The sequence below is a fragment of the Leptonychotes weddellii genome, chromosome 2 (genome assembly GCF_054177405.1).
Source record: "Leptonychotes weddellii isolate Sample4059 chromosome 2, ASM5417740v2, whole genome shotgun sequence".
Classification (NCBI taxonomy): Eukaryota; Metazoa; Chordata; class Mammalia; order Carnivora; family Phocidae; genus Leptonychotes; species Leptonychotes weddellii.
In genome coordinates this window covers 148,421,536-148,426,681 of record NC_138370.1, presented here as the reverse complement: position 1 = coordinate 148,426,681, position 5,146 = coordinate 148,421,536, and the positions used below count along the sequence as shown (strand labels likewise).

The 5,146-nt window shown below is 46.5% G+C and overlaps 1 protein-coding gene across 3 annotated transcripts in view; it reads left to right on the top strand.

Moving 5' to 3' along the window:
- Positions 1-491: 491 nt before the first annotated feature.
- Positions 492-5,146, top strand: part of RHOH (ras homolog family member H) — a 60,663-nt gene continuing 56,008 nt past the window's right edge. For all 3 annotated transcript variants that reach the window (XR_014143199.1, XR_014143195.1, XR_014143197.1), the window contains exon 1: positions 492-1,029. The gene's annotated coding sequence lies outside the window, so the exon portion shown is untranslated. The remainder of the gene's footprint in view (positions 1,030-5,146) is intronic.

Here is a 5,146-nt window from a genome sequence, read left to right as displayed (position 1 = left end):
AAAAAAAAAAGAGGAACTTGATTTTAAAATTTCTAGATCTTTGGGATGTCTGGCTGGCTCAGTTGGTAGAGCATGTGGCTCTTGATCTTGGGGTTGTGGGTTCAAGCCCATGGTGGGAGTAGAGATTAAAATTCTAGATCCTTTTCAACTGTTGAGACAATAAACACATGACATTAGAATCCTATGCGTGATATGTAAGCTTGCGTGACTTCCTTCAGCCAGAACTGGGCACTGGAAAATCTTCTCAAATTATGAAATTTAACACTTGTTAGTCGAAGAGAGGATAGGGGTGGAGGAAAAAACTCCAGAAGGCAAAAGTCCAAAACAGGAGTGGCTAGTAATAGCCACCACATAATGAGCATCTACTATATTTCAAGGACTTTACAGCTTTTTTATAAAATCCTTCCAAGATAGATACTATTACACCTATCTTCCAGACGGGAAGATCAGGGCCGCGTCCTTGCAATTAAATGGGGATGGGGCTTTGAATCTTTTTTTGTCTTAATTCAAATTTACACTTTCTCCAAAATTTCAGATTGCCTTTGGATACAGGCTTCAACCTGTTCCCTCCAGAACCGTGCCGGAGATCTGTTATTTTGAAGAGATGGCAAGTTAACACTCACCGGTCTCTGCCTTATAACTGAAACGTTTGCAACCCCCGCTCTGAGCAGGTGTGCTGAGTTGCAGTTACCCTGTGATGTTTGTGCCCAAGCTGAAGATCCCTATCAACGAGTAAAATATGAATGTGAGCAGAAGCAGTGATGGCCTTCTTCTTCTTCCTCTTTTTTAAACAAACCAGCGTTTCTGCCTCAGAGTGAATGTTGTGCCCTTTGCAGGGGTCCCCTGGGAGTTTAATGCACTTGACCCAAAGACCCGGCTCTGACATCATGTCTCAAGCTCCTCTTCTGGATTTGCTCTGAGCCCGAGGCACATTCTTTTACCTTTCTTCAAATGATAGCAAATCTTTGTCCTTTCCGGGTGGATGTGATTTTGGGAGACAGCCCTTTGGAGCTTCATCCAGTGAATAAGGTGGGTCAACAAGCCAGGTTATATTTGGAGTTCAGAACATGTTGTGAACAGAGTGTGGTGATTCTGGTTTTCTTCTGTGGTTTATTAAACCGGGTCAGAAGGATATTTATTGTAAGAAGGCTCTCAAAGTGCTTTGACGAATGCCTGCAGCATAGGAAGAGTGCCCCAGCTACTGAGCGACCGCTTTGGAGGGTGATGGTCATCTGACCACATGAGCTCTGTTCCGACAGCTGAAGAAAGAAAAGCACCATTAACTTTGGAGCCAGAGCTTGAATGACACCCTTGGCTGCTGTCACCCTCTGCAAGGGGAGCCTGCATTGTTATGAATGATGGCTCTATAGTAAAAAGAACCTGGATGTCAGTGTTTGCTAGAGTCACGCAGTTAGACCGAGCAAACAAACGCTGGTAAAAAGAGCAGTTGAGAATTCAGAGAACCTCCTGCTCACTAAAACCAGAGGCAGCTTGCTACCTTAAAACAGTCGGAGGGAAGATAGACGATGAGAAGAGTAGAGGGGGAAATGACGGTTCTGGCAATAAGAGGGAAGCGAGGAGATGTTTGAAATGATATTCTTATCTGCGGAGGGTGGCTATTGTTACAAGGTTAAAAAGCGTCAGGAAGAAATTGTGCAGTTGATGTCTAAGCCTGGGGCATTTCTAAGATATCTTCATATTTAGAATTTTAAAGGGCGTTTTACATGAATGTATTTTGCACCGATGTATTGTACATCAGAATTCAGCTCTTTCTCTTACAAAGGCTAACATTTTACATGAAATTTCATTGTCATGAAATCTCTCAATCAGAAGGAATGTGTGTTTTGGCTTAATACAGTTATCACATGGTGGGGAGCTGGGTAAGAATAATTACAGTATGACTAATGGCCTGGGTTTCGAAGCATTTAGACAAGGTTTTAGTACATATTTTCCATCTTCAGAACCCACTGCAGTATTTTATCTTACTAGGTGGCATATCACAGATGAGGGTCTGTGTAAACATTAAAAGCTACCCACTAAATCTAAATCATTTCAGTTACTAAGTTACTAGTAAGAAGAAGGGGGGAGGCATCTTACAGACCCAGGGGAGAAATAATTTAGTAAATGACTGATATCGCAAGGTTCCCAAGATTTTACTGTTCATTACGAATACCATTGTCTTAATTAAGAGTTCCCTTTGGAAGAAATGGCAAAGCGCCTTTGCAATGGGCAAGAATACCACTTATGCATGAATCCAGGGTGCACAGATGGTTGTCTTGTTATTTACATAAAAATCCTCAGTAAAAGAGGTCCTTGTTCAGACTGTGAAAGAGAAAAAAAACCGTGCGTCTGCCCTAGCAGAGGGCATTTCAAACAAAGGTGTTTTGAGAAAGCAAACCTTGGCCTTGCGTTTGGATTGCGTTTGCCTGGGAATCTCAGAGGAGGGGCACCAGGAAGAGAGAAAATGGACTGGTGGCCTCGGGGGGGGGGGGGCCTCTGGCTGCCCCTCCCCATCCACAGTGGCCCAGCTCTCGCCCTGCTGGGAGACATGGCCTGAAGAACCAGGACAGCCGGATGGGGTAAATCTTTGTTCTGCTTTTCATAGGCCATAGAGTTTCATTCAACCAGCTGAGGTCTCCTTGGCTTGTAAACCATATTTTAAAATGTTTACCACATTCAGCTATTGCAAGGCTTAGATGAGAGAACCAATCTATCATTCAGCAAATGGTTCTTGCGTGACAGACTAGTCAATGCCTGAGAGACACCAGTGAGCAAGGCCAGGCCCTGGGCCTCGAGGGCCTTGGAACCGGGCTTCACGAGGCTGTTTGGTGGGGGTTCTCGCAGTGTCAACATGCTGGTGTGGGAGTTCATGGGAGGCCGGTTCCCAGAATGTGGCTTATAACAAGTGTCAGTTCCCTATTAGGAACCCCATAACCATAGCTTCCTTCCTGCCAGCCACTTTGAATTCCCCAGGATTTACCCCACCTTGGTCCCAAGGCCGGACTCTGTGGCCTCAGAAAGATAGCCCCCACCACCCCCGTCCCTGAGAAGTTTGGGTGTGTGTGTGTGTGTCTGTGAGCGTGTGGTGTGTACGTGTATTTTAAGTCATTTGCTTCCGCCCCTCAACACGACCCCTGTCTATTAACAGAGTTGGGGGCAAAAGCGAGACAAAGAGAGAGAGAGAGAGAGATTGGGAGAAAATCAAAAGGAGATTTCCAGAAAAGGAAGAAAGTTAGATCGCTGTCCCCAACCCACTCCCACCCCCGGCAAGAAACCCACGCCCCTGGATTAAACTGTACGTGGAGGTTAGAGGTGTGGAAGAGGCGACAAGAGCAGGAGGAAGCCCAGAGTCTACATGAGAACACCAGAAACGACAATCACGCTCACAGACGAGCCAGTCCCCCAGAAGAGGGGGGATCAGCCAGGGCGCCACGAGGCAAAAGGGAGTCTCGCAGCCGGACACGGCAATGCCCTTCCCAGCACCATCCAGGATGCACTGGGAGTGCTTGGACCTCCGGACACACCCCACCTGGCCTGACCCGGGGAGTACGTGTGTCCTTTTGTGGAGAGAAGGCACAAGGCCTGAGGCCTCCTGCCTGTGGCACCTCTTACTTTGTGTCTCAAAGGGCAGAGTCTTGCCTCACCTTCTACGGCAGGTGGAGGAGGCTGTCCACGCAGGCCGCTGTCCCTGCCCGGCTCCCCCCACTGTCTCAAGGGACGCTGGGACACAGAAAGCCCTTGGGTCTCTTGCTGGAAGTATGACTGATTTTGAACCCTTTGCCGCCCCCAATTTTTTAGAAAGTTGGATGAGAAAACCCTTCTAGCCCCCATTTTCTGAAGAAAATCTGCAATTGATCTTCATCTCTGCATTAAATTGGCACCTCACAGCAGCATGAGGGATAATGCACCCCTTATGAACTACCACCTTCCGGCACACCCTCCCCTCCTCGCACCCCAGGATTGCTTTCAGTCAGCTCTTTTGGGAGATGAAATCAGCCTACCCTGAGAAACAGGGCAAGGAACCACGGCACAAAACCTGTCACTGGCTGGGTTTGGTGTAAGGACAGTGTTTCATTTCAGCCGTGATGTCCTCTCTGTGAGAATCCAGGGGCCAAGTTCCTCTCTAGGCTCAGTATCCTGAGCAATAATACAGTTATTTTACTGAGGAGGGCATTCAGTTTTTGATGCGGCAGAATCTGTCGTTTCATATGGTGGCTTAAAAGCTTAGAACCACATGGCACATCTTTTCTGTATCAACCTCACCTCTGGTTTTAGAATTTCTGTCTTCATTTCTCTCAGTGTCATCATTTCATTTCGTATTTTTAATTGGTTTGATCTTGCTAAGATGTGTGTATCTTTACAAGCCGCCCTAAATCTTTCGATGAACAAAACCAGAGGTAAATAACTAAAGGATCCACAAGCCCTGTGTTCGGCTTACCTAATAATAAATATCATGATGGTGAACTGACAGAGAATTTTCTAGAAGGAGATAACGTACTCATCAGAGAGCTCAAGGATCTCACCTGGCAGATTGAGTTCTTCCTGCACATTAACAAATTGACACTTGGGTTCCTGTAAGAGTCTGTTACGGGCTTTGAGAGTGTGTGTCCATCCCTGAGAACACTCACCTGGCACTGTTTATGCCCACCACTGCTGCACTCTAGACAATAGCCATCCTCCTCCACTCCCTTGAACATGGCAAACTCTTTCCTATCTCAGGGAATTTGCACATACAGGTGCCTCTGCTTGGAAGGTCCTTCCTCCTGCCCTCTCCAGGTCTCTCTCTATTAGAACAATAGCCATAGCAGAACATTAGAATGATCGGATGGGGTGGGAGGGTATATTAATACCCGGGCTCCCACGCAGACAAATTAAACTAGAATCTCTAGGGGTGGAGCCTAGCTACTGGCATTTTTTTTTTTTTAAGCTTCCCAGATGCTTCTAATTTTCAGCTAGGGCTGAGAATCACGGCTGCAGTCTCAGCTTAAATGTTAGCTTCTTAAAGAGGCCCTCCTGGACCACCTCTAGGACATAGATATTGTCTTGCTGCCTAGCTCAGCTTCTTCTGTGGTTCCTTTGTAATAATAACTACAATTTGTAATTAGTGCATTTATTTGAATGGTTTTGTTTGCCCCCCCCCCCCCCC